This window comes from Macaca nemestrina, chromosome 13, assembly GCF_043159975.1.
Source record: "Macaca nemestrina isolate mMacNem1 chromosome 13, mMacNem.hap1, whole genome shotgun sequence".
In the NCBI taxonomy this organism is placed as follows: Eukaryota; Metazoa; Chordata; class Mammalia; order Primates; family Cercopithecidae; genus Macaca; species Macaca nemestrina.
This window is the reverse complement of record NC_092137.1, coordinates 112,968,204-112,995,466: the sequence shown is the minus strand read 5'-3', so window position 1 is coordinate 112,995,466 and position 27,263 is coordinate 112,968,204. Positions and strand designations below refer to the sequence as shown.

Here is a 27,263-nt window from a genome sequence, read left to right as displayed (position 1 = left end):
ACACTTAGATTGTTTCCATATCTTTATTAGCCGCTTTTAAATGGGAAATTTTAGATTTCCTTTTTATTCCACATTTGATGGAATTTTATGGAATTCATTTATGGGACACTATTAATCTATGTGAATATCTCTGCTACTTAATGAGGGAACAAATCACATTGATTCAGTGCTTATCAGAGGAAGAAGATAACATGCAGTGAGGTATTTTCAGTTTCTTAGAAGCAAATCCCATTCCATAGGGGGCTTTCCCAGTTACCAGTAATTTACAAAATTTAAAAAAACAACCAACCGTCCTATGGAATCTTTCTGAACCTTTTTCTCCAGAGTTTCGTTGTTCTGCACACTTGCAGGGACTTCTCAGATGCCCATGGTCGTGGGGTGATCTTAGTCTTTCTTAGCCCATCCCTTTGTCTCATTGCTGTAAAACATCCTATGCCACACCCTCATGCTGAGAGTCCTGTCGGGACTTTTCAAATGACCCGTGATATAATCTGGAATAAAGGTAGAGTCTGACTAACACTTGGAATCCGTGGAGCACTAAAATTTGCATCAGCCCTTGTAGCCTGCTCCCTGGAGGACCCAGCTGCCTAATCCTGAGTTAATTAGAACCGGGGCCCTGACCGGAACAGTTCTCTCTGGATGTTTCTGTCCTGTGACGCACATGCGTGTGAAGGGTAGCCCTTTCAGACATCATGTTCTCTCTAAGATTAATAGGTGGTTCTAGAATCACGCCCAGGCTCTCCTTGAAGAGCAGGGGAAATAAAGGTTTTGAGGTTTCTGATTTGATTAATTCTGGGCTATGGGAAAGCCCTCCCATTTACATAACACAATACAAGCGTTCTTTGTAGAAATAAAAAGTGTAAATTTTCCTTCTTAAGGAAAAAATTATTTAGTAGCATACAGTTAATATCTATATAATTTGAGAAGTGTAAAATGGCATTATGTTTCTCAGTAGGGTCACTTGGGGACATAAAATGCCTCCTTCCTAGAGTGTTATGAGGGTGACCATCAGTGACGCCAGCCTCCTGGAGCTGGTGGAGTCATGCCAGGCAGCCCTTGAGCCCCTGCAGAGGCTGATCTGATCCACAAGGTAGTTATTTTTTTCAACCTCTCTCCTTTTCTTTCTCTTTTTCTTTTCTGTTCTCTGTTCTCCTCTCCTCTTCTTTTCTCCCTCTCCCTCTCCCTCTCTTTCTCTCTCTCCCTCTCCCTCTCCCTCTCCGTCTCTCTCCCTCTCCCCCTCTTTCCCCCTCTCTCCTCTCTCTCCTCTCTCTCTCTCTGACGAAGTCTCACTCTATTGCCAGGCCGGAGTGTAGTGGTGCGATCTCAGCTCACTTTAACCTCTGCCTCTCAGGTTCAAGCCATTCTCCTGCCTCAGCCTCTTGAGTAACTGGGACTACAGGTGTGCACCACCATGCCCAGCTAATTTTTGTATTTTTAGTAGAGACAGGGTTTCACCATGTTGGCCAGGACGGTCTTGATCTGACCTCATGATCCACCCACCTCAACCTCCCAAAGTGCTGGGATTATAGGCATGAGCCACGGCACCTGGCCTCTTTCTTTGTTTCTTAAGAAAAGAACATGACATCATTCAATGCTTAAGATGATTTTGTAACTTTCAGCCTTAAATTTCATATACCTTCTCCCAGTTGGAAAAGTAGAATGAGGCTTTTTCTTTCTTCTGGAAAGACTTCAGAAGGGCCATGGACCCTGTGGAAAATCCCATTTGAAAATGAGAGCGTGGAAAGAGCTAAGGACAAGGGCTGGACTCCCTGATACGTTAACACCTCTAACTTGTTTCATTTACTAAATTACGGATTAATTGGGTGGTTCTCAGTGCCAAGCACATAGTCATTGCTGGGTCCCTGCTCTTGAGAAAGGATCTCTCATCAAAGGAGCCCCCAGGACTAACCACCAGTTTACTACAAAGGCCAGGGCTGGGGAGCACACGAAAAACACCAGAGGGATGGAACGCCATGTGACTGCAGGGCGGCTCACCCAGCATCTTCAATGCATTGTCGTTAAAATAAAATCGACTTAAAGTGGCTTAAGAGACAACTTGTATTTTGTGGACATGACTTGGATCCTGATTCAAGTAAATCAGCTGTGGAAAGTCACTTACGAGACAGGAAAATCAGGACACTAATGAGATATGAACTTTATATTAAGGAATTAGTAATGATGTGTGGGGTGTGATACTGGAGTTGTGCTTTTCTGTTGGTGATAAGCACTGAAGTATTTATAGGCAAACTCATTTTTGCTTGTGATTCGCTTTAGCCATCTTGTGAGGGCTGGGGTGTGACTGCATGTATAATTGTTGAGATTGGATGAGGAAGTATTTTTGCACATAGTGAAACATCACAATTCAAATGCAAAATGGCATAGCTATGTTAGAGTGTGATGCAGGAGCTGGGCCCAGGAAGCCAGCCGTAGTGCTTAAAACTGGGTTTTGAAGAACGAACAGGTGTTGAAAAATGGGAAAATCAGTTCCTTTCTGGTGTGCAAGAGGAGATACCTGGTGGGTAAAGTGTAGGTCACCTGGTGGTTTTGATCTCGGGTTCTTTCAATTCACTCACAAAGGTTTTTCAAGTTCCTGTTGTATGTGTCATATGTCGTGACACATATATGTGGTTGAATCTCACAAAAGTCCCAGGCTGCCACGGGAAAGTACCACAGACTGAGGGGTTTACACAACAATTTATTCTCTCACAGTTCTGGAGGCTGGAAGTCCAAGATCAAGGGCTCAGCAGGGTTGGTTTCTTCTGGGGCCTCTCTCCGGAGCTTGCAGACAGATGCGTTCTCACTGTGTTTTCATAAGGTCTTTTCAAGGTGCACACCCTCCCGTTATCTCTTCCTCTCTTAAAAGGCCAGCAGTCCTAAAATTGGATTAGGGTCCCTGATTCATTTTAGCCACCTCTTTAAAGACCTTATCACTGTCGTATTCTGAAGTACTGGGGGTTGAGACTTCAACATACAAATTTTTTTAAGGACCCAATTTAGCCCATAGCAGAAGGGATGCACTTCATGGTGTAATCAGTACTACATAAGCACTTATTACTTATTCACAGAATAATGAGTACTGTATAAGGTGCTAAGGAAATCTGGAGGAAAGAGCATTTTACTGTCCGTGGAGCCATCCAGGAGGTCTTCCTGGAGGAGGGGCTTTTGAAGATCTTCTTGAATGAGAGTCAGATCTTACCTCACCCACTGAGCACTGCTAGAAGGAGCGGTGGAAGGCAGTTCCCAACACTGAAGGGGAGAGGGCAGGCAGGGAAGGGAGCGAGCTGACTGTGTTAGTAGTCGCTATGATGAGAGGATGGGCCCGAAAGGAGAGTGGATGCTGAGGACTTGCTCAGTGACGGGGCTGGGGCTGAGAGGGAGGAAGAGCACACACATCCACACTCTTTATTCCTGGGCCTCAGTTTAGCAGGGATGCAGTGATAGAAACGGGGAAAGGAGTGTGGAATTTTATCTAAAGCTGTGCTCAATTACCAAAGTAAAACATATTATAAATGTTCAAATGTTATAGAAATTAACCCTTCTCACCCCCAATTCTACTCCCTAAATGTGTTAACAATAGTTGTGTCTCACCTTCTGGCCCGCTTCTCAAGAGGCCATTTGAAAAAAACAAGTGTGTGTGTGTGTGTGCGTGTGTGTGTGAAAGAGAGAGACAGAGAGAGAGCGCGAGTGCACAAGCGAGCATGCAAGCAAGCTGGCAGGAGGGAAAGGGAAAAAAACAGGATTTGCTTCCCTGACCCCCTCACTCCTCCCTCCCTCTTTCCTTCCTTCATAAAAAGGGGGGTTTGCACAGTTTTTTTTCAGTAGTGCATTTTAGTGTTTACAGTTTATTTTTGTCAGTGTGCTTTTTACTGGTGTTGTCACTACCTAGACAATGGCTGAATCCTGTGCATGCTTAATAAAATGCTGGGGAACCTGTTAAAAAGGCGATATGTAATTCAGTTGTCTAGTTATGGCACTCAGATGTATAGCAAGGTTTTTATGCTGATTACAAACACAACTCGCAGTTTGGACTGCAGGAAAACTTAGAGAAACACCTGGGCAGGCCTTTTAGAGAATGGAGTACTGCTGGATTTAAGAGGCTAGCATTAAATATATCAACAAAACCCTTTACAAACCTTGTCACAAATTTATAAAATGTGTCACTAATCAAATTCCTATATGTTAGAATTTTTAGGCAGCAGACTGTAAAACTTAAATTTATATTAAGATTTGCATTATGGGCCGGCCGCCATGGGTCACACCTGTAATCCCAGCACTTTGGGAGGCCGAGGTGGGCGGATCACGAGGTCAAGAGATTGAGACCATCCTGGCTGACATGGTGAAACCCTGTCTCTACAGAAAATACAAAAAGTTAGCTGGGCGTGGTGGGGCACGCCTGTAGTCCCATCTACTCGGGAGGCTGAGGTAGGAGAATCACTTGAACCCGGGAGGCAGAGGTTGCAGTGAGCTGAGACTGCACCACTGCACTCCGACCTGGTAACAGAGTGAGACTCCGTCTCAAAGAAAAAAAAAAAAGACTTGCATTATGGCTTTCTTCTATTATTTTAGTAAGCTTTGATACATTTTTGGCACCACATCACTTTTTGATAATGTCCATTCCCATATGTCCCAAAGATACAGGATTGGAGTTGAGTGTCTGGGGTGGTGGATGAGGGAACAGAGAGGCATTTGGTGGCCGAGTCAGGCCTACAGCCCTGTCATCCTGACCCGTGTCCTTGTTGCTTCCTTTTCTGGCTTGTATTTTGCTTCTCATTATATATGGATGATGTAGGGTAAACACATCTGACAGCAATAACTTAAGCAGACCCTTAGAATGACCTCGTGTGGCAGATGCACCTGAATGTGTGTTCCCAGCTAGGGAATCCAGAAGTTGCCAGCCTGGAGATTCAGTCCTTGTCTTTAAGGAACATCTGAGTCCTGCAGCTTGTCTCATGGAACAGGTGTGATTGAGGCCCTGAGTTTTGGGTTGCATGAAGCATGCCAGGTGGAGGTCCTTGGTCAGGGAGGGTGTTAAGTGAAAATGCTACATGAATTGCATGATGCTTGCAGGCAGGTGCGGGTCTCCTGTCCAGCCCGCTGCCACCAGACTCTCTCCCTTCTCTGTAAGCCCCTAATAAAACCCTGGCTGGCGCTGGATCTCTTCAGTCTCTTGAACCCGTATTAAAGTTAATAGGGGTTTGGCACGTCGTTTGACCTACTGCTTGCTATTTCCTTCTTTTTTCAGCTCTGGAGTATCTGAAGGCAGAAATCATTATTCCAGAACCTAGAACTGACAGACCCTAAACTCTGATCAGTCACCTTTGTCCTGCAAACACCCGCCTTGGCCACTCTTTGACTTTCTAGAGAATTAGAAATTAGTTCTGTTTTTTTTTTCCCCTCGTGTTTTCATTTACCAGCTTCTAATTAACCTCCTAACCAGCATTCATATATGGAATTGATATAATTTCAGCCCAGTGCAGAAACACTTGATATTTTTACTTTTCAGGACAGCTTTATCTTGAGTGAAAACTCTAATTGTAGTGAGGCTTTTTGAAGCTAGGCTTCAGCCGTTCCTGAACCCTGCCTGCGAACCACTGTGCACTGGATGATTAAGAGACAGCTGAGGTCATCTCCTTGGACGCCTTTGAGTTTCGGATTGATAAACACATCTGAGCTGCTCAGTATCAGTCCACATGGGTTGAACTGTAGCCAAACCACTCAAGGAAACTTGTGTAGCTTTGTTCAGTATCTGAAACCAGCCTTTTCCCACTTGAATAAGGTTCTCTTCCAAGTGGTTCACTAGGAATGAAATATAGCTAGCTCTGCCAGAATTGCCCCAGACAGCGCTGACCCCGTGCTGTGTCGGGCTGGCACTGCCGCCTCCGTACTCTGAACTGGAGATCCGCTTGCAGGCCTCTGCTGGGCCTCCCTGGTCAGGGAGGGAGGAGGAAGGGCAAGACAAGGCATTTGAGAGCTCCGAGGCCTATGCTAATCCTATGCTTTTTTTTTTTTTTTTTTTTTTTTTTTTTTTAATAAAAGGTAAAGGACAGTTGCCTTAGCTCTGGCTACAGACTAGGGATCTGGAGTGGTTCTCTCCATGTGTAACACAGATTAGATTTGGTTATGATACATACACGAGTCCAAGATCTGCTCATTACTGACCCAGCCAGGTGACACTATTCAACCAGGCTTCCCCACTCCCCACCACCCCGAGCTAACATCTAAGAGAAGCAGTACCGTTGAAAACAAACTTGGTGTGTGTACATTCATGGTCTTGCTTCTTGACACAGCCTGACATGGTTCCTAGCCGATTTGAGAGGTTGGAGCTGGCCACCCAGGGTGGCAGATAGCCCAGACAGATGGCAGCAGCAGATGCGATTTGCAAAATGCGACTGTCAAGGTTCTAGCCCTTTCGTGGTGATCTTTGTCAGAAGAAAGAGCACGCTGGCTTTAAAATCAGGCAAGTGTGCATTCAAAGTCTGGTTGTGGGACATCTGGTCATTTGGTTCCTCGGCTGAATGATAAGATGTATCTCCCAGGGTTGCTGTCACGATTCTTGCGGCTGACACTAAGGTGAAGCCACAGCGAGTGTCTCACTGGGATCAGAGCATGTTCTTCTCCCAGCCTGTCACTGTTTTATCAGTTGGAGAGTGGGAGAACAGGGATTCCCTGAGCCTCCTGAAGGCTGACTTTAGCCTCTTGGTGACTTCAGTTTTCTGGACAAATAGGCCACCTTAGAAACAAGTTGAGTGACAGCACCTGGCAGTATTATGCCCACAAAGCTCACAGCCTTGGGCTGTCATCAGAACAAGGCTCATAACTCTCTTCTTAACCCTGAACTGCTCCTCTGGAGTTGCCTTAGTCAGGGACTCATCACTGGACTTCCGTCTCAGATGCTGAGAGTTGGAGGAAACCAGCCCAGGTGCCCCAGAAGACACTGCGCCAGCACCACGCTGGTATTGGGAATGCAGAATCGGCCAGGACTGCCTGCAGGGGGCATCTCGCTGCCTGGCCCTGCACCTGGGACAAGTAGTGTGGCTTGGCAGTGCTCAGCACACTCGCCCAACACGCAGCTAAGTGCTGCTGAAAACACTGGAAAACCCTGGGTTGTGGCTTTAGTGGGAAAAATGCAAATTTCAAGGTTACGGAGAATTCAGATAATCCCTTGGATTTTGCAATGGTAAAATTTTGTAGTATTAAGGATCCAAATTAAAATGAAGAGATATGTACGGTATCAGTGTTAATTGCCTTCTAGCCCTCCCTCCTTTTTTTATTTCTAAAGGGAGATGCACGTAGTGCTAGTGAAGTACTTTTAGAGAAAAGCCCACACCCGTTCTATATATTCCTGTCTTCTTGAAGCTGGCTGTAGAAAATCCTTGAATGAATCCTTTGGTGAGGGCCTTCTACAGTCTAAGTGACCTTATATGTGTTTATCTTTCAGGCTGGTACTGTTTTTTGCACAAAAGTGTACACTTTGCTGATGGATTTCGATAACCGATTATAATTAAGACCTGCTTTGAAATGCTCTTCCTTAACACAGGTTTTGAGTAAGCTCAGAACCCCATGTTAAACTTGGGCAGTCTTCATTTAAACCCAAAGAGAGAGATGTCGATCATCGTGGTTTTTTTTCTACTTAGGGTGTACATTGAACACATGGACAGTTTGTCAATGGAATGCTTTTCTCAAGGAAAACATCTCATGCAACCTTCACTTTTTACACGTGAATCCCAGTGGCCACTGGTACCTTTCAGTGGATTTTCAATAGCCTCACTTTTGTTGGAGCTGTTGCATCAGTCCAAGCCCTGCTCCATCCTCTCTGGCTTTTCCTTTACTGATTGTGCTTGGAGAGGCCGTGCTCTGACTTGTCCACTGTGCCTAGAGGACTCAGGTTCTAAATCCAGCTCATTGTTCTTTTGCGGGGGCTGGCAGAGAAGCTGCTCGGGCTTTTGCTTTGCTGTTGGCATAAGGAGTGTCTCCTCTGTTCGCATGCAGAAGAGATTAGAGATGTGCAAAGCCCACTCATCCGGAGTCCAAGGCCTGAGGTCCAAGGCCTGAGTGATTCCTCACTCTGCAGTCAGTTGGGAAAAACCTTTAGTGTCCCTGAGAAAGTGAACTCCTCTGTAAATATGGGCATTAGAATCCATCCTGGAAGTGTATCAGAAGGATTAAATCATATTACTCATGAGACACAGGGCACACAGTGGGAGGCCTGTGTTTGGACAACCCAAACAACCGCATAAACAATTCCTTGCCATTTGCCTGTGGAAGGCGTGGACTCTGGGCAAATTCACTTTCCAGTTAAAATCTTAGCAATACAACTTGCGTTTATAAGAGCCCCTGAAAATGACACATACAGACGCGGTGTTAGGGGCATGGTCCCCAGCACATTGCCCTGTGCTGATGGCTTTCTTCAGTGGTGTCAGCATGAGAAACAAGAACTCTTGGTCAAGAACTGAGTTCAGATTCCACTACTTCCATTTTGAGAGGACCTGTCATTTTATGATAAACACCTAACAGGAAGAAGGGCAATCTGCCTAGTATACATCTGACATCTTGCCCGAAGATGTATTCTCATTGTGTTTGGCCATCACCTGTTCCTTGCCTTAAATTATATCTATATTAAAATGATGCGGCCTTTAAAATAATGCTAGAGAATGGATAAAAAGGAATTAATTTTTAAATCAAAATTTATGAACTTGCCTTATAACATTTTTATGATAGCCCTATTTGAATTATCTTCTTCTCTTAGACTAAAATAGAATTCGATTTTTCTATGGGGTATTAACATTTTGGGTCATAATCATGCTAAGGATGAATTAATAGATCTTCTCTGAGTGAACTGTCAAGACAGATCCCCACTGGGTTTGAAATGTAATTAAAAATGTCAGTGAATTCACTTGAAGTCCACAGAGTGCTCCAGGGTCCCCTCGAAAACGTTAGTCAAAGACTGAACATATTTACCAAGTGCAGTGAACATAATGCAGGATCCAGCTCTCCGCAACTAGGAGAGAGCTGGTCACCTTTGTCAGGCGCCTCTCATCTTAACTTCCTTCTCGTTTTGGAGTGTTCGTCTCAGAAGTCTTGAAAGCAGGGGTGCTTTTTAGCCTAAGGCTATGGGTCCAGTTGGTGACCTCTTAATAAATGGCTGGTGCAACAGACCTCCAAGAGAGGAACGAGTCTCTAAATAATATCCATGCCCTTTGTAGCCCTTCTCCCTCATTAGACTCCCAGACTGGCCACCTTTCCAATTGGCAGCCACCCTTTTATTTCTGGGAGGTTTTTAAAGGTGGGGGTCACTGGGAGGAGGAAGTCTGGAAGGGACTGGGAGCTCAGGTCACTTGATTATGGGCTGGCTGTCCCCCACACCCCATGACCTCCTTCCACCTGCTGTTCACTGGGTGTGTGGTTGGCCTTCCCCAGCCGAGTGTGGGAGCTTGCCCAGGGAATGAAAGGTGGGGAGGGGGAGGAGTATGTGTTGATGGAGGTCTTTAGGCACAGAACAGCTTTATTCTGGGATATATTTAAAGCATTGGTTTCAAAATACATAAAATTAGCCAAGGGTAGTGGCACATGTATGTAGTCCCAGCTAATGGGGAGGCTAAGGCAGGAGGATCACTTGAGCCCAGGAGGCGGAAGTTGCATTGAGGCAAGATCATACCACCGCACTCCAGCCTGGGTGACAGAGGAGACCCTGTCTCAAAAAAAAAAACACAAAAAAACATTGGTTTTAGGCAAATGAATAACCAGTTATTTTTAAAACTGGTTGCTTAAAATCAAAGAAGTAAGCAGATCTAATATACGCTTCTTTCTTTTTAGATTTCATGTGTTCCTTGTATACAAGCGACGTCCCAAATGATAATTCTCTGCTGAGATTTGAGAATTTGGAGAATCCCTGCAGCTTTGTAACTTCAGAGGTGTAATTAGCTGAAAACGCCATCATTTTGAAGAGTTCTGCGTTTTGCCAGTCACCTCTCAACTGTGTGCCAAAGGTGAGTCTGCAGCTTTCTGCTTAAAACAGAAGTTGCAGCTTTTTGCCTCAAATGCTCAATTTGGACAGTAAGTTTAGTAAAATATCAGTCAGTGTAGCCTCGATTTGTTGAATCATATTAAATTTAGGCTTTCAGTGAGGGACCTGGTTCAAAAATTAGATTATCTCTGTTCCTACTTTAGTGTGTGATGGTTCTGAGTATGTAGCCTGGAAGCGGGATGGTAGACACCTCCAACCTATAAGATGGTACAGGTACCTCCACACTCAGATACGTACTGACTCTTGAATCGATAACCAATCCTGGTCCCCTGTATTCTGTATGGAACAGGGAGTGTAAGGATAAATAACCACTTTTCTGGTGCTTTCAGTCTAGGAAAGGTTGGATTCCAGCTTTGATGCTGAGAAGATAAATCTGCGTCAAAGGATAACTGGGCATGGTGGCATACACGTGTAGTCTCAGCTATTCGGGAGGCTGAAGCAGGAGAATTACTTGAACCTGGGAGGCGGAGGTTGCAGTCAGCCAAGATGGCACCACCGCACTCCAGCCTGGGCGACACGGCAAGACTCGATCGCGGGGGGAAAAAAAAAACAAAGCTTACATCAAATGAGATGCAGACAGCTGAAGGATTGTCGGGAAGGTTTTACCTGTTCATATGAAAAACCTTCTTGTGTATGTTACAATTAAACCATAGCTGTGACGCAGCATGTGGATTCTGGGACCCAGGCGTGCTATCACCACAGGCACCAGACAAAAACATGTCACCGTGTAACAGAAATATTTCTTAGCCCTAACAGCTTGAGACATTTAACTTAAAATATGAATTGCTGTGTTTGGTGGTCCAGTTAATCCAGGGTTCTGTTTCTGGCTGGGCAGGAAGCAGTGCTTTATGAGAAGATAAATTTTCACCTCCAGTGCTTTGTCTCAGAATGAACTGTAAGAACAACACTAGCTTTCCTTAAAAACTTCAATTTGCTTCTATTATTTGCAGATTGTTTTAAAGTAATCTTGAAACTATCATATTGGACTACGGAATCTCTTGGTGTGGTGGTTTCTGAAAATTATCTAGAAAGTTAGAATTTCCTCTTACTTGGTCTGCTACTACTACAAACACATCTTGTGAATATGTTCTTTCTCTTCCACCACCTTAAAAGAAAAATCTCTTGGAACCTTTTTGATTTCAGTTATGCCCCTTTGATGTTTGGTGTTTAGAACAGCATAAGATGAATATGCAAGAAGGATAGGATTAAGTGTCTTAGTGTTCTTGTCTTGTTATGCTTTATGTTGTCTTTTGGAGAAAATGCCACATTGTTCGGTTGATTTAGGGTGTTGTGTGTTGTGATTTCCAGAGCTAGCTCCTGGTCGGCACTCACACTGCATACCTGACTTCACCCCAGCCATTGTTGGGTCTTTTAGCTTTGGATCCCCTCATGCATTCATGGGGCATTCCCAGGTCTCTCTTCCAGACCTTATGCAAGACAAACACCCTAGGGGTGTTCCCGTTCCAAACCTAGGAGATTTTATCTTGCATCAGAAAACTTCTCAAACCCATGGTAACTCCGTTTTCTTTAAAAAACAACCAAAGAAAGTCCTTGAATTGGACTTTTTTAAAACAGTCATTTGCAAATGCAGTCATGTATCAATCCACTTGTCAGATTTCAAGGGAATGGAGTATAAGCTGGAAATAACAAATCTTCTGATCGGATCATCAGAACTCATTAATAATTTATTAGCATCAGAATCGGACACTACTTCTTTAGAAAGGTCTTGATCATGAGTGACATGAGCAGACCTGAGGTGGTTGTTGGTGCTAGTTCAGAAGCTGGTGAGGCAGGGGAGTATGGCATGCTCACCCAGCAGTTCGGTCTGCAGGAGCTCCCAACACACGAGTGCCACGTAGACGAGACAGTAGATGGAGACCATGAGAGCCGGCTGGCTTGCAAAAATATCTACCCATGTAATTTTAAAGGATGACTTTTATTTCATAAGTTATAAGGTCCACACAAAACCTTGGTTCACCTATTAAAATTGACTTTTGTGCTTTAGAAAAATGTTAATTTGGAAAATCATGAGATGTAGCCATTCATGTAATCAACATCTATTGTGAACACCCCACCTGTATTCTGGGCTGTTTTTCTTGCAGTGACTGTTTTAGCAGTTAAAAAAAAAAAAAAAGTAGATAAAATATAGTCCCAGCCACCTTTTCCCATGCCCTTTTGGGATGGGACCCTGACAGTTTGGGACTGTGCTAACTGCTGAAGTGGAGGTTCTTACAGTCAGTCCCTGGTACCTGAGGCAGGGACCAACTGACCCTTTTGGGGAGAGTATGGAAAAGCCAGGGGATGCTATGTTGGGAACAAGTTTTAAAGAATGAGGAGACATGCGTACAGAGATAGAATGTGTTTCCTTGGAACGGGGCAGGCTGATTAGACCAGCTGGGCCATGGTTCCCGGAGACTGTAGGTCATTTAGACAATACTGGGTTGGGGACCAGGCATTTGCCATTTGGCCGGTGGTCTTTGAAGTGCCAACAGGGAAAGCAACAGCTCAGTCAGCCATACCCTTTGGCATGTCAGAAAGAAATGAAATGCTGGCCTGGTAGAACAGTAAGCAGGATGCCAGCCTTGGATGCATTTCCCAGTTATTGGGCACTCAAGGTTTGCATGCCTGGGGCTGGGCTGAGAGCAGCTTGAGGAGGATGGCGGTGTCTGAGGGCCTGAGTAACGTCTCAGCCCATTTCCACGTGGTGCATTTCCCTACCCTGTTTTCTGGTCTCCCCAGTGAAGTTAAGGAACAAAGTCTTGGGACCCTCCGGCTCTGACCCTGCCTTCTTTGGGGAGTGGAGACCATAGGAAGAGCTTGAAGACCACCACAGTTGTCATTTTGGCAAATGCGTCATCTGCACTTAATTCTTTCCATGTGTACTTGGAAAGTGACCGTAATTGACTGTTGGAGGCTGGCCGTTCATTACTAGGGACGGAGGATGCGAAGGGCCTTGTCTGCTATGCTGCACGTTCGTTTGACTTTTAAAAAGCTTTTGGAGGCTTTTTCACGACAGACATGTCCTAATGGACAGAAGGATGGTGTAGTGGGGTAGGAAGGACAGTGGCTTAGGTGACACAACTCAAGTTTGAGTAAACAGGACTGGATTTCACAAACCGAGTCAGGTGGTGATATGCATGTCCAGTGTGTGAATGTCCACAGGGAGCCTACACACATCGTTTTCCATTCTGTGATAGAAGCAGCAGCGGCTGTGTTTAACTGAGCAGTGAGCACGAGAAGATGAAACATGGAGCCTGTCACTCTTACATCCATCAAAACGCCATCCAGTAAGACTTCTTTAACTACCAAAGTTTACTACTTATCTTCGTATTAGCCTCAATTTATTTCAGAACAATTTTTCCTAGACTGTGTACACTTGGAAAAGTCATCTAGAATTTACTCCTCACTTTTGTCATATCCTGGCTTTTTGGTATTTTGGAGATTGCTGGGAGCTGACTTGGCCCCCAACAGGTTATTTAGAAAGATTTTTTATGTGCGAAGCCCGGTGCTCAGTCATTAAGTTTTTAGGGCTGAAGCTTCTGTTGAGCGTGTGGCTCGGAGGTCTCTGATACCTGGAAGTAACTTGTGGAGTTTCTGCCCAAACAGAGGGGCCCATCTCAGCCGCTTTCTGCCGCACACTGGGCCCCTGGGTGATCTGGGGGAACAGTCTCTGAGCTTGAACTGATCGTTTCTTCTTTATAGCATACTGAATATCAAGAGATGGCCACAGCCTTTAATACTGTGGTTAAATCTGTGGCAATTGGTTAAATAATTAACCAGTAAGTATTGACAGCTGCTAGAAAAAAAAATATTGCCACATTGATTCCACAGTGCCCCTGGCGGTGCAGTCAGTGGAAGCAGCTGTCATCTATGGGGTCATCGTTGGCAGGTGCGCGGCACAGGGCTTGTCACCGCTTGTGTATTACCTCTGGTCGCAAATGCAGATGTTATTGTCCCCATTTAATAGATGGGGACACGGAGCCTCAGGAGAGGTTAAGGAGACTGTGACACAGCTGTGCACGCTCAACTCTGTGACTCTGGACAGTCCCCTTAACCTCTCCTGCGGCTTTATGTCCCCGTCTATTAATGGCAGCCCAGGAAGCAGAAGGTCTGTTGCTTACCAGCCCACGTTCCTTCTGCTTCCCGGGCTGCCGTCTCTGACATATGATGGTGGTGACATGGTAACCACCCATTCTCCAAGTGCTTATCTTAAACTGAGATGTGAGGCTCTGGGAGATTAAATGACTTGGCCAAAGCCCAGGGCTCCTAGGTGGCAGAGCAGGCTGGGAGCTCCCATTTCCTGACCCAAAAAAGCCTTTCTTTCTTACTATACCAGGAATTTCGTGAGATTGATTTTCTTCTCCCCTAGAAAAATCTCCTGCATCTAAGTACAGTTTGGAGAGTCTCTTTGGAAACATAAGGGTGTGTGAAGGAAGACTTTGGGAGGTTTGAGAGGGGACGGAGCTGGAAACCTGAATCCCCCGAGGGCCTCTACTGCCCCAGGGTCAGCTTAGCAACTCCTGTGACTTCCAGCTCCGCACATGCGGGCCCAGGATGGTGCTCAGAGTCGCCTGTATTGGGGATCCCCAGCTTAGCATGAGTTAAGAGAAGTTCTCTGTACAGGCCAGGGACTTTGTATTTAACAGCCACTTCTGTGTGCGCTGAGGCCATCTCTGTGGTCCCTGACTCTTCCCACAGCACCCCTGTTCAGGGCGAAACATCCTAAAATTGTGATTTAACGTTCTTGCATGGTCAATGACATAATGCTTTTCTCTTAGTTGTGGTGGTGATCAAGGTTATGCCAAGCCTTTTTTCTTTTCTGTCATAGCTGATATACCCTAGCAGTGTGGTTTCCTAGAAAGCTGAAGAAACAAAAACAAAAAAGCCAATTCCTGTACCCCTCAACCTTCTTTTCCTTAGATAGAAACTGAACACATAACATTCTAGTCATTTTTCAATGACTCTCTGAATTGTATCTTAGAATTTAGAAAGGAATTTTCGTGAATTCTCTTTAATGCCAGGTGATAATGGATATTCCTCCCCTGAATTGTATAGATGAAAATGAGCCCAGAGAGGTTCTTTTCCTTGCCTAGTACGGCCCAGCGTTGGATGGTGACCTGTGACTCACACCTGAATGTTGGATTCCAGATACTCTGTCCTTGTCTTAAAGAGTCCCTGGGCCAGCTGTGTGGCAGATGTGTATGTAAGAGAACGGCATTAAATAAACAGGCCAGACAGAGCTTGAAATGAGAGCATTGCTGCAGTTGAGGTTCTCAAACTAGGAAAAGCAGAGAGAAATTTTTCTCGACTTCCTCCAGAAAAACAAAGTCCTCTCATGCTGTGTGTGTGTGCGTGTGTGTGTGTGTGTGTGTGTGTGCGCCACGATGGAGGGGGTGTTGTAGGGCTTTTAGTAAACTGGACCTGAACAGGTAATTACAAACAAACTCCAGAGGAGAATACTTTCTGGGATTACCACTGGGATATACAGAACTGAAGGGAACACATGAAACAGAAGACGTGTCATTCGAGTTGGGTGTGTCTGGTGGAGGGTGTGGGAGGGGAATGTGTCCCAGTGACCTTGTGCTCCCCATTCCCGTGCTGCGGGTGCCTCACTGGACACACCAAAAGTATTTTGAGTTTTAGATTTCTGCCTATCAGAATCAATTTTCCGGTTGACTCTTATTATAACTAAAGTTGAAATGATTTCTTTAGAAATGGTCCTGGCTCCAGGATGGCAAAATGGTTATAAAACATTATGAATAAATCAGATCATAAGAGGTCACAGTTTAGGAGGGAATGAAGTTTGGTACCATGTTACCAAGCAGTATATTAACAAGATGCCAGTTTTGGATGGAAACGAATAACCCTCAGTGCTTGTTGAGGCAGAAGGTACCAGGGCCCTCCTGCCAGGTCTGTGGCCATGGAGGCAGGCCTTGTATCTCCCTGGAAAGTAAAATATGCCTTCTCGGCTTCTCAGAGTCACACCTGACCAGCAGTCACACTGACAAGTTAATTGGTGAGATCTGAGCTTGATTGCTGCCTGCAAGAAGTAAGGATGATCCTAACTATGAATCTGCTCTGGCTGTTTCCTGCTCAAACGCCTTGTCCTGTGACCTTCCTGCGTGAAGGTCTACCCAGGTCACAGTGTGAACAAGCCGTGGTCCGGAGCAGTCCCTGGCCGGCGTGAACTCCAAGTCAGGAGTCTGCAGTGGTGACGTCCCTCTTGAGTGTCCTCAGGTAGCCTGTCTTTTACAGGGATGTGGCCAGGGACAGGGAGAGACCCTCGAGTTGACAGCTTTAGTAGTTTTTCTAAGTTGCTTGTCTCTTTTGCCAACATTCCATTTTGGGTTTTGCTTGTGATGGTTCTCATCTTATTTCATATGCGTGAGGGCCCCCTCCCTTTGTTGACCACATAGCGGAATGCCCAGTCCATGAATGTCACGTTTCCGTAGAATACTGCTTTCCACTTGGGCCCCTGACGGTGCTCACAGGGAATGAGTGGGAAACACAACAGATCTGACAGCCCACTCACTCCTCAGTCAGACTTGTTTTATTTAGAGCCTTCCAGAATCTGCCACTTATGATCTCACCCAGAGGTTATGTTGAAGATTTTGTTGTGTTCACGAAGACCAAGGTCAGAAGTACTTGGGAAAGACAGGGATTCCAGGAGCCAGAGACAGGACCGTCTTCCCTGCCTGGAGCCTGGGTCTGGTGCAGGCCTCTCTTGTGGGAGAAGCTAAATGCAACCGTATCTTCCCAACCTGAGAGCTCATTGAGTAACGTTTTTGTAATACATTGGTCATTTTCCCAGCGGTTAAGTACCACGTCTCGGTGCTGTGTGCTTGGAACAGAGGTCTCTGGAGGTATCGTTGGGGTGTGCTCATGTGTGGGTGTTGTGCTTTCAATCGCTGGGTGTTAACTTCCGGCCTTGGTTCCTTTGGCAGTGACATGGAGGGAGAGGGTAGATGAAGTTGGGTCCGTGAACTTGGAATTCTAAGACCAGTCCTGCACAGGCAGGGCAGTAACACAGACCTGGTTGCCATGCCCCACAGAATCCAGTGGGAAAACATGCTCAGAGTTTGTGGGACACCAGTGCCCGCCTGTCCACCACTACAGTAAGATCAGGAGCCCATCTCCCACCTGAGCCTCAATTCCAGGAAAGAGCAACAGGGATTCCCCCAAGCTGCAGACAGGTGATGCTGCCCATATTTGCTGGCTGAGCGGGGCCAGGTATGGAGGGAGATGAGTGGGCACTCGATGAGGTGCTTGGGGATGGCATGGAGATAGACATGGCATAGCTCCTGCCTCGTCCTCTTCTTCCAGGCTTTGGAGCTCTGTGAATCCATGCCTACCAGCTGTAATGTAATGGGGATCACCTGGGATGCTTGGGGGTGACCTAGGATGCTCAGGGTCCACGCCCCGCTAATCTGGAGTGGGCAGACAGGACCTGGGCATCTGTGCTGTTACGCTGATCTTCCCTAAAGGGGCCCTCTACTCTAAGGGCTTTCATTTGCGAGTTTTCATGTATTCACCCCTGAGATAATTCATCGTAATTTTAAAAGTCCCATTCCATTACTAGTGTTTATCAATAGTTCTGATCTTTCGTCCTTACAGCGAGCTGACCCTCTGTGGAGACTTGTCTTATGCACAGAAATTTAACAAAATATAATGGAGAAATAGGAAGCAGTGCTGGGCACTGTAGTGCTTTAGAACATACCAGATATGAGAGCTCTAATAATTTCTCCCCACACCTTATGTTTTCCACTTTGGAGATTCTGGCTTGGGGGATGGTGGGTTCCTGATAAAGGGTCAGCAGCGAAATCACATAGCAGTGTCCATATGATCACATAGCAGAGAATAATTTCTCTTGTTTTAGAGACTTTTTACGGAGCCCTTATTTTTGCCCAGCAGAGCCATTATCTGGGTCACCAGCAAGGCACAGAGGGATGGGAAATATTTGTAACTTTACAGAAGGCAGTAAATATATACTCTGCTCTGTCAGTTACAGTATAACCCAAAAATCTTTGTAATGAGTTTTGTTATGTAACCAGACCCTCTAGTCCTCAGGACTGGAGTTCCTTATGCGGTCCTAGTGTCCTGGTGATTGGTCAGGTTTGGAGTTCCTGGCCCCAGTAGATCTTGACGGAGATTCTGATTAACCAAAATGATCACATTACGTCCTTTATAACTCTAGAGCAGATTGCTAGGACAGTCCACATCCCTTAGAAGGCTGACACTGTGTATTAGTCTGTTTTCCTACTACAATAAACTACCAGAGACTGGGTAATTTATGCAGGAAAGAGATTTAATTTACTCACAGTTCAGCATAGCTGGGAGGCCTCAGGAAACTTACTCATGGCAGAAGGTGAAGGGGAAGCAAGGCACCTTCTTCACAGGGTGGCAAGAAGGAGAAGTGTTGAGCAAAGGGGGAAGAACTGCTTGTAAAACCATCAGATCTTGTGAGAACTCAATGTCACCAAGATAGCATGGGGGAAACACCCCCATCACTCAGTTACCTCCACTGGTCTCTCCCTTAACACATGGGGATTATAGGGATTACAATTCAATTCAAGATAAGATTTGGGTGGGGACACAAAGCCTAACCCTACCACCCCGTGAGGACCAATTCTGTCTGCTCATGTAGTTTGCTTATAGTGTGGATGATATGTTAGTTGGGAAGCTTGTGATTTTGACTGTCTCAGAAATGGAAAACTTAAAGAGACATATATAGAATACCTGAGTAACCTGATTGGTTAGGTCTTTTTTATGCAAAAATGTAACTAATAAAGCAGGAATTTCTTCTTCCCAAATTAGAGCCAAATTCCAAATGGATTGCATGGTAAAGGGCTCTGGATTTGGGTTCTAGGCTCCCTGGATTTGGGTCATTACTGAGTTATCCTCACAGTACCCTTCTCTCTCAATACCAAGTTCTGGCCAAGTAAATATCCTTTCCTCTGAGGAGCTTCCCTAGCTCCCTTGCCTTATCCTGGCCCCTTTTAGAGACATTTTATATATGTGTATATATATGTGTGTGTGTGTGTGTGTGTATGTTGAAAATAAAAGGATGGAAAAATACCGTGTAAATATTAATGAAAAGAAAGCAGAAATTGTTATATTAATATCAGATAAAGAACTTTTAAAAGTAGAAAGTTACCAGGGACATAAATAAAAGAGTGTTCATCAAGAAGACATAGCATTCCTAAGTATGCATGCACCAAACAACAGAGCTGTGAAATAAGAAGTAAAAACTGCTAGAACTACAAGAAGAAACAGACATACCCATGATTATACTTGAAGATCTCCATGCCCTTCTCAACAGTTGATAGAACAACCACACATAAAGTACACAGAAAGTCAGCAAGGCTATAGGAACACTCACCACCATCAATTAATATTATCTAATTGACATTTGTAACACTCTACCCAACAGTAGCAGAGTACACATTCTTTTCAGGCACCCACAGAGCATTTGCCATAGTAGGGCATGTCCTGGGCCAAAAAACAAACGGTAACAAATTTCAAAGTGCTGAAATCATACACAGTGTCTTCTCTATCTTGTAATAGAATTTCTTCTTTTTGCTTTAAAACGAGAGTCTCAAATGGTCACACATATTGTATGATTCTATTTGTATAGCATTCTCAAAATGAGAAAATTACAGAGATGGAGAGCAGATTAGTATTTACGAGGGGTTGGTGATAGTTGTCGGAAAGGGAGGTGGGTGTGACTATACAAGGGATAATGTCAGAGAGATTTCTGTGATGATGAAATAGTCTTGATTGGCATGGTGGTTATAGGAGTTTACACATATGATGAAATGACAGAACCATATATACTCATTATACTAATGTCAGTTTCTTGATTTCGATATTTTACTGTAGTTATGTAGAATGTAACCATTAGGAGGAACAAGATGAAGAGCACAAGGGACCACTTTGCACTGCCTTTGGAATTTCCTGTGAACCTATACTTATCTCAAAATTAAAAGTTTAAACTTTTTAAAAAGAAAAGTTTCCTCTTTTTATAGTAGTCTATACTTTGGGATCTAAGAAGTATACAAGCTTACGTAGCAGTAGATGAATAAGTCATAAAAGGAAGATAGAAATAGGAGAGCGGCCAGGGAGAATTGGGCACCATTGAAGATTGCTGAAAATGTTTTTCTTATCAACAAATTTCCTTGTTCCCTACTTTGAAACAATATGGTCTAACCACATTTCTTTATTGTTGTTTTGATATACAAGATAATTCACAATAATTTTCCTGTAATTAATATTGATCAAATTTTTAAAATGGCACTGACCACAAGAATACTACAATTAAAGCCCCGTGACAGCACATTCACCCACGCCAGATCAGTGTGGAGTGCAGAATTTAAGCATGTGGTAGGTAATGACTTTGTCTCGACTCTGAAGTCTAAGAAGCCTGAAAACCGTAGAAGGCTCTGCAAATCATGGCAGCTACTGCAAATGAAATATCAATTTTCATGAATCTAGACACACAAGCACTAACCCTGGGGTCAAGAGACCCAGGAAGAGGTCTCAGCGTGTCTTTGATCACCTATGACATCTTGAGCAGGTCATCGCTTCCCCTTGGGACTGTAGTAGGAGCGAAATAGGATACTGCTGTGTTGACCTCTTAGTAAATTAGGCGTGCTCTATACAGGGAAGGGCCATCACTCACTCATCTTTTCAGCTGTACCCAGTGGCCACTGTCTGAAATGTCATCTTTTAATAGAAACCATAGCTCTTAGTACGAGTCCACACACTCCATCTCTCTGAGGCTTCCACCTTTCCCAAAATAGGCTTTATTTTTATCAGAGCCCAAATGAGCTGACTCTTTATTTCAGATCCCCAGCTCTGGGTGATATAGTCGGATAGAGTAGAGTGCCAGGCCTAGGGGCATAGTCATGCTGACTGGCATTTTGGGGAGGTTCAGCAAGTGCTAGCTAATGAAATACTCTTATCCCTTTCTGCTTGGCTTGTATGCTTTCTTTTTAAAATTCCTTTTGTGATATTTGATAGGTACAAAATACGTAGGTGTCATTTATGTACCTATGGGGCATAATAATAAACAAATGCCCGGGAACCTACCTCCCAACTTAAAAACTAGAATATTCTCAATACTGTGAAAACGATAGTGTTCTCTACCTCCTCTTTTCCCATTGCCTTTTCCTCCAGAGGTTATTTTAGAACACTTTTAGATTTACAGAAGACTTATGAAGATAGCATAAAGAGTTTTCATATATTTAGCATCTAGTTTCCCTTATGATGAACTAAAATTGGTCCATTATTAAGTAAGGTCCACACTTTATTTGGATTTAAAACTTTTTTAACCTAATGTTCCTTTTCTGTCCCAGGATCCCATCCCAGATGCCACACTACACACTAATTAGTTGTCATGTCTCTTTGAGCTCTTCTTGCTGTGACAGTTTCTCACTTTCCTTGTTTTGTTGATCTTGACAGTTTTGAGGAGTCAGGTATTTTTTACAAAGTCCCCCAATTGAGAGTTCTCTGATGATTTTCTCATGAGGGTTTTGGGAGGAAGAACACAGAGGCAACATGTCCTACTCATCTCATCACATCAAGAGTCTCTGCTGTCAGAATTCTTCACTCCTTACTGACTCCTTCTCCCGCTTTCCCTATGTACTCTTTGGAAGGACGTCTCTGGGTACACCCCATAGTTAAGGGAGGGGAGTTTCCTGCTTCGTCTCCTTGAAGACAGAGTGTCTACGTAAGTTATTTAGAGTTATTCTTCCAACAAGATCTGTCTCTTTTTCATTTATTTACTGGTCATTCATTCTGTTGCTTTTTGTTCTTTTCTTTTTAGTTGATACATTTTGTTTTCTTCACTGGATCTGTTTACCAGTTCTTTTTAATTGTACCTATTTATAGGTAAAAAGTGGTATTTTGATATCTGTATGTAATGTGTAATGATCAAATTAGGGTAATTAGCATATTCATTACCTCAAACATTTATCTTCTGTGTTGGGAACATTCAAAATCCTCTCTTCTAGTTATTTTAAAGCCACCCTACAGTGCTATCAAACACTAGAACTTATTCCTCCTATCTAGCTGTAATTTTGAATCCAGCCAACCTTTTCCTATTCCTCCTTCTCCCCACCCTTCCCCACCTCTAGTAACCACTATTCTACTCTCTACTTTTATGCATCAGCTTTTTTAGCTCCCACATGAGTGAGAACTCTGGTATTTATCTTTCTTTGCCTGACTTATTTCACTTAATATAATAACATCCAGGCTTATCCATGTTGCCATGAGTGACAGAATTTTATTTTATTTTTTCCGGCTGAATAGTATTCCACTGTGTATATGTACCACATTTTCTTTATCCATTAATTTGTTAATGAACACTTAAGTTGATTACATATCTTTGCTATTGTGAATGGTGCTGCAGTTAACATGAGAGTGCAGCTATCACTTCGATATACTGATTTCCTTTTCTGTGGGTAAATACGCAGCAGTGGGTTTGCTGGATCATTTGCACTGATGATAAATTAGTGTTCCTCTTTCTTGGTATCCTTGCCAGGAATTTGTTTTTTGTTTTTTGTTTTTGTTTTTGTTTGGTCTGATATTACCATTCTTGTTGGGCTGAGATGATACCTTATTGTGGCTTTGATTTGCATTTCTCTGATGATTAGTGATATTGAGCATTTTTTGCTATACTTATTGGCCATTTGTATATTTTCTTTTGAGAAATGTTTATTCAGATCCTTTGATCATTTTTAAAACCAGGTTATTTGGGTTTTTCTTTTTGTTTTGCTGTTGAGTTTTTGAATTCCTTGAATATTTTGGATAATAGTTCCTTATTGGATGAATAGTTTGCAAATACTTTCCCCTATTCCAGTGTCTCTTCATTTGATTATTTCCTTTGCTGTGCAGAAGGTTTTTAGTTTGATATAGTCCCATTTGTCTATGTTGGCTTTTGTTGCCTCTGCTATTGAAGTCTTAACTATAAAATGAAAGGATATCCCATATTCATGGATTCGAAGAATTATAATATTGTTAAAATGACTATACTACCTAAAGTGATCTATACCTTCAGTGCAATCCCTATCAAAATACAATGACATTTTTCACAGAAATGGAAAAGACAGTCCTAAGATTTGCAGAAAACCACAAAAAAACCCTGAATAGCCAAAGCAATATTGAGCAAAAAGAACAAAGCTGGAGGCACATGGTACTTCTTGGCTGCAAAATACACTACAAAGCTACCAAATAAGCGTGATATCTTTTTTTTTTTTTTTTGGTCTTTTTGATAATATTATTCTATGCTGTAAAATCTTTGCCCAGACCAATGTCCTAATGTATTTCCCCTATGTTTTCTTTTGGTGGGATTATAGTTTGGGGGCTTACATTTAAATCTTTAATCAATTTTGAGTAGACTTTCGTATGTAGTGAAAGATAGGGGCCTAGTTTTATTCTTCTGCACATGGATATCCAGTTTTCCTACCACCATTTATTGAAGAGGCTCTCCTTTTCCCTAATCTATGTTCTTCACACTTTTGGTGAAAATTATTTGGCTCTAAATAGATGGATTTATTTCTGGGTTCTCTATTCTGTTCCCTTGGTCTGTGTGTCTGTTTTTATGCCAATACCATGCTGTTTTGATTATTATAGCTTGTAATATATTTTGAAATCATGTGGTGTGATGCCTCGAACTTTGTTCTTTTTGCTCAGTATTTGGCTAGTTGAGGTCTTTTGTGGTTGCATACAAATTTTAGGATTTCTTTTTCTATCTCTGTGAAAAATTCATTGATATTTTGATAGGGATCTCATTGAAAGTGTAGGTTGCTTTGGATGTAATGGTCATTTTAACAATATTATTCCAATTCATTAACATAGGATATCTTTTCATTTGTTCATGTCCTCTTCAATTTCTTTTATCGGTTTTTTGTAGTTTTTAATGTAGACATCTTTCACCTTCTTGGTTAAATTTGTTCTTAGGTATTTGGCTGTTTTTCTTTTAGTTTTAGCTATTATAAACGAGATTGGTTTCTTTATTTCATTTTCAGCTAGTTTGTTATTGGTGTATAGAAACACTACTGATTTTTGTATGTTGATTTTAGTATCTTGCAACTTCACTGGATCTGTTTACCAATTCTACAGTATTTTGTTGAAATTTTTAGGTTTCTTTTCCTATGAAATGAAAGCCCTTTCTTTCTCTTGCTTAATTGCTTTTGATAGGATTATAAACAATATATGGAGTAAGAGTGGTGAAAGAATAGGCATTCTTATATTTTTCCTGTTCCTAGAGGAAAAGTTTTCAGCTTCTGCCTATTCAGTATGATGTTAGCTGTGGGTTTGTCATATATGACTTGTATTACCTAATTTGTTCAGAGTTGTTATCATGAAGGAATATCGAATTTTATCAGAATGTTTTTCTACATTTATTGAGATGATCATATGGTTTTCATTCTTCATTTTGTTGATGTGATGTCTCATGTTTATTGATTTGCATTTGTTGAACCATCCTTGCATTTCTGGAATGTGTCCCACTTGATCATATCTTTGTGATATGCTGTTGGATTTAGTTTGCCAGTATTTTGAGGATTTTTGCATCTATGTTCATCAGGCACATTGGTCTGTAGTTTTTGTTGTTGTTGTTGTGTCCTTGTCTGTTTCAGGTGTCAGGATAATGCTGGCCTCTTAGAGTGAGTTAGGAAGAATTCTCTTCTCTTTTTTTTTTTGGAATAGTTTGAAAAGAATTGGTGTTAGTTTGTCTTTATAGGTTTGGAAAAAGCCAGCACGAAGGCCGTCTGGTCCTGGTCTTTTCTTTGTTGGGAGACTTTTTTTTTGGATTCAGTCTTGTTGCTCATTACTAGTTTATTAAGGTCTCTCCTCCCCTCCCACCCTTTTTTTTTTCTTTTTCTTTTTCTTTCTCTTTTCTTTTCTTTTTTTTCTTTTTCTTTTTCTTTTTTTTTTTTTTTTGAGACAAAGTCTCACTTTTGTTGCCCAGGCTGGAGTGCAGTGGCGTGATCTCTGCTCACTGCAACTTCCACCTCCCAGGTTTAAGTGATTCTCCTGCCTCAGTCTCCCGAGTAGCTGGGATTCCAGGCATGCAGCACCATGCCTGGCTAATTCTTTTGTACTTTTACTAGAGACGAGCTTTCACCTTGTCGGGCAGGCTGATCTCGAACTCCTCACCTCGGGTGATACCCACCCACCTTGGCCTCCCAAAGTGCTTGGATTACAGGCATGAGCCACTGCACCCACCCACCTTCATTGTCAGCAAGTTATGTGTGTCTAGGAATTTACTCGTTTTCCTTGGGTTTTCTAAGTTATTGGGGTATCGTTGTTCATATTAGTCTCTAATGATCTTTTATATTTCTGTGGTAACTTGTAAAATTCTTCTTTTTCATTTCTGATATTATTTATTTGGCTTTTCTCTTTTTCATAGTCTAGATAATTGTCAATTTTCATGTTTTTAAATAAACAACTTTTTATGTAATTGATCTTTTGCATTTTTTTGGCCTCTATTTTGTTCAGTTCTCTGGTCTTTATTATTTCTTTCTACTCATTTTGGATTTGGTTTGTTCTCACTTTTCTAGTGTCTTGATCTTTCTACTTTTTTGATGCGGGCATTTATTGCTATAAACTTCCCTCTTAGCACTGCTTTTGATGTATCCCATAGCTTTTGGTATACTGTGTTTCCATTTTTATGTTGTTTCAAGATTTTTTATTTCCTTCTTAATTTCTTCATTGACCCATTGTTCATTCAAGAGCAAGTTGTTTAATTTGCATATATTTATACAATTTCCAAAATTGTTCTTGTTATTGATTTTTAGTTTTATTCTATTGTGTTCTGAGATAATACCTGACTTCAATTTATAAAAATTTCTTATGACTTGGTTTATGACCAAACATACTGTAAATCCTAGAGAATGTCCCATGTGCTGATGAAAGGGTGTATATTCTGTAGCTGTTAGATGAAATGTTCTGTAAATGTCTGTTAGGTGAGTTTGATACATAGTGCAGTTTAAGTCTGATGCTTCTTTGTTGATTTTCTGCCTAGATGATCTGTCCAGTGTTTGTAGTGGGTTGTTGAAGCCCCCAACTGTTGTTGTATTGGGTTCTATCTCTTTAGCTCTAATAATATTTGCTTTATATATGTGGGTGCCCTGTTGTTGGGTACATGTATATTTACAATTGTTATGTCTTTTTGAATTCACTCCTTTATCATTACATAATGACTTTCTTTGCCACTTTATGTTTTTTGACTTAAAATTTATTTTATGTAAATTATATTTTGTCTGGTATTAGTATAGTCACTCTTGCTTACTTTTGGTTTTCATTTCTGTGGAAGATTTTTTTTTTTTTTTTTCATTCTTTCCCTCTCAGTCTCTGTGTGTCTTGATAGGTAATGCTTTTTGTAGGCAGCATATAGTTGGGTAGTGTTTTTTAATCCATCCGTCTAGTCAGTATCTTTTAATTGGGGAATTTAATTCATTTACATTCAAGTTTTTTTTAAATTTTAATTATTCTTTTAGAAACAGGGTCTTGCTCTCTTACTGAAGCTAGAATGCAGTGGCATGATCATAGCTCCCTGTAGCCTTGAACTCTTGGGGTCACGTGATCCCCCCACTTCAGCCTCCCGGGTAGCTGGGTATACAGGTGTGTGCTACCATGTCTGGCTAAATTTTATGTTTATTTTTGTAGAGATGGGGTCTCATTGTATTGCACAGGCTGGTCTTGAAATCCTGGCCTCAAGCAATCCTCCCATCTCAGCTTCCAAAAGTACTGGGATTACAGGCATGCCTAGTCCTACATTCAAGGTTGGTACTGAGAGATGAAGGCATACTGTTGTAACTATGTTAACTGGTTTCTGGTTGCTTTGTATATCCTTTGTGTCTTTCTTCCTCTAGTTGTTTTTCTTTGTGGTTTGCTGGTTTTCTTCAGTGGAAATATTTGATTCCTTTCTCTTCCTCATTTATGTTTTTGCAATACCAGTGAGTTTCATACTTTTGTGTGTTTCCGTGATGGCAGGTATCACTCTTTGGCTTCCAATGTAGGGTTCCCTTTAGCATTCCTTGTAGGGCCAGTCTACAAGGTGATGAATTCCTTCAATTTTTGCTTGTCTGGGAAAGACTTTTATTTCTTCTTCTTTTTTGAAGGATAGCTTTGCTGGGTATAGTATTCTTGGCTGGCTATGTTTTTTGTCAGCATTTTGAATATATCATAGTGAACTCTCCTGCCTATAAGGTTTCTGCTGAGAAATCTGCTGTTA

At 42.5% G+C, this 27,263-nt stretch overlaps 1 protein-coding gene across 5 annotated transcripts in view; it reads left to right on the top strand.

Annotated features, from left to right (window-relative positions):
• LOC105490168 (NCK adaptor protein 2) overlaps positions 1 to 27,263 on the top strand; it is a 278,398-nt gene that overhangs the window by 61,968 nt on the left and 189,167 nt on the right. For 4 of the 5 annotated variants that reach the window (XM_011755543.3, XM_011755539.3, XM_011755535.3 and 1 more), the window contains exon 2: positions 9,814 to 9,986. The gene's annotated coding sequence lies outside the window, so the exon portion shown is untranslated. Of the gene's footprint in view, positions 1 to 9,813; positions 9,987 to 10,604; positions 13,312 to 27,263 lie in introns of those variants that run through there. The other variant, XM_071077171.1, reaches the window with a different exon arrangement.